The following is a 2583-nucleotide window of genomic DNA, read 5'->3' as shown; positions in this document are numbered from 1 at the left end:
ATGGCCGAAGGCTCTGAAAATCAGTCCATCAGTAGTGAGTACCTCCAAAATCTCATGCTGGAGGAAATCAATGACCCACTGGTGGCTCGTGTTGAGGCAAAAATGCAAGCTCGAATTGAAGCTAAACTTCAAGATCGGGCAGGTAGCAGCCGCAACTCACGAAGGTACATTAATAGGGATCATGAAGTTGGCCATGCAAAATTAGTTGCTGATTACTTTTGTGAGAATCCTTTGTACACTGAAACCCAATTCCGTAGAAGGTTTCGGATGAGAAAGCACTTATTTTTGCAAATTGTTGAAGCATTAGAAAATTGGTCCCTGTATTTTCAGTTAAGGAGAGATGCATTCGGTAAGGTGGGTCTTTCACCGTTGCAGAAATGCACGGCTGCCCTCCGAATGTTAGCATATGGATCACCAGCAGACCTTATGGATGAATCATTTGGAATTGCTGAAACCACAACTTTAGAGTGCCTAATAAAGTTTGTTCAAGGTATTAGACAAATATATGGGGAGAAATATCTTAGAAGACCTAATGATGAGGATATCCAACGGATACTCCAAGTTGGAGAGGCACGAGGGTTTCCAGGGATGTTGGGAAGTCTAGATTGCATGCATTGGCGATGGGGAAATTGCCCAGTTGCATGGAAGGGGCAGTTTACCCGTGGTGACTACAAGGTACCCACTATCATGCTCGAAGCTGTTGCTTCCTATGACCGCTGGATTTGGCATGCCTTTTTTGGCACACCTGGATCCAACAATGATCTAAATGTGTTGAACCAATCGCCATTGTTCACACAAGTGCTACAAGGAAGAGCCCCAGAAGTTAAATTTACAATAAATGGTTCAGAGTACAATATGGGTTACTACTTGGCTGATGGAATTTATCCTGACTGGGCAACATTTATAAAAACAATTACTTTACCTCTTACTAACAAGGACAGACTCTTTGCTCAGCATCAAGAGGCCGCAAGAAAAGATGTCGAGTGTGCTTTTGGGATTCTACAGAAAAGATGGGCCATTATACGTCATCCAGCACGTCTATGGGATAGGCGGGAGCTAGAAGATATTATGATGGCTTGTATTATTCTGCATAATATGATAGTTGAGGATGAGAGGGACTCATATCAGTTGCATCTAGACACTACATATGAAGAAGGTTGAGCTACGAGACCAATTGAAGGACTTGACCACGGACCAATTCATGGATTTACCAGAATGCTGGAGATCAATGATATGATTCATGACAGAGAGACTCATAAACGTCTACGAGAAGATCTAGTGGAACATATATGGAAAAATTTTGGTGGTCAACAAACTCAGGATCTGTAATCTGTAGATGTGCTTTGCAAGTATCTTGCTATTTTAGTTTTTTTTATTATTGTTGCTGTAAGCCTAAATGAATGGAAAGTTCTTTTTTTCTGAATCAATGAATGGAAAATTCTACTACCGCACAACACCAAATCTATTATTAGACTAAATCAAAAAAATTCTATTATTAGACGGGGAGGGACAAACCATGCAGCAGATCCCATAGGCGACAAAGGATGCGCCTCCATGCACGACACCATGGACGCTCATGCTGCCGCGTCCTCCTTGTTGTACGCCAACATCGCATGGGCAGAGAGGGCTCCCGCGATGAGCGAACCTGGAGTAGATCGGGCGGCGACGACGAGCGGAAGGCGGGCGCCGCATGGGGGTAACGACGAGCGGAAGGCGGGCGCCGCTGAAGAGAGGAAATCATCGTCGTCGCTATTGTCGTCCACCGATGTCGGCGCCGCCGTCCTGGAAGCTGGCCCCGTCCTTGGCCAGAACCCCTCTCTTTGCCCCTGTCGTTGTGGCCCCCCATGGCCCCATCGTTGCGCCTCCCGGCCCTTAGATCTGGGCGTAGGCCCATGGCCGGCGCCAGAGTTGAAGGACCTCGAGGCGGTGGCGGGCTCCGAGATGTGGACAACGGGGCGACAGCGGCAGCTCTGGGACACATCCATGAAGCTCCGTTAGATCTGGTGAGGAAGAAGCTAGAGGAGGGAGGACGAGGTTCCAGGGAGGAGGAAACAGAGGAGGGAGGTGGAGGCGCAGCCGTGCCAGGAGGGAGGAGCGCCATAGCCTGCTACACAAGGAGAAGAGGACGAGACGCCATAGCTAGCAGGTGGAGGGGGCGGCGTTGCCTAGCATCGGGCGTGCCCAGCAATGCGGAAGGAGAGGGTGGGGATCGGTTGATTTTTCTATTAACGTGGGGCCCATGTATGGAGTCATCCCCGGTTCCATATATTGTGCTAGTATTAACAGATGACGTCTAATCACCTGTGGGGCCCAGCTAAGACCCAGGGCCGGTTCAACACACTGTGGACGCTCTAAGGAGACAAGGGATTTGCTCGTTATGGGCGACGGTGAACAACTAGTGTAACGGCGGTGTGTCAGAGTGTTGGTGGAGATAGGAGGGAGTACAATATAATATATATCTAGCTAGAAAAATCAAAAAGACTTGTATCATATATTGTCTAACTAGAAAAGCTAAAAATAATTTACATCATACACTATGTCATCATCTAACTAAAAAACAAACCTAAAATTCATACATCATAC

The 2583-nt window shown here is 47.3% G+C and overlaps 1 pseudogene; it reads left to right on the top strand.

Annotated features, from left to right (window-relative positions):
* Window positions 1-1329, top strand: LOC136528565 (protein ALP1-like; annotated as a pseudogene).
* The last annotated feature ends 1254 nt before the right edge of the window (window positions 1330-2583 follow it).

This window comes from Miscanthus floridulus, chromosome 19, assembly GCF_019320115.1.
Source record: "Miscanthus floridulus cultivar M001 chromosome 19, ASM1932011v1, whole genome shotgun sequence".
Classification (NCBI taxonomy): Eukaryota; Viridiplantae; Streptophyta; class Magnoliopsida; order Poales; family Poaceae; genus Miscanthus; species Miscanthus floridulus.
The sequence above is the reverse complement of the archived record's forward strand: the minus strand, read 5'-3'. Positions and strand labels throughout refer to the sequence as shown.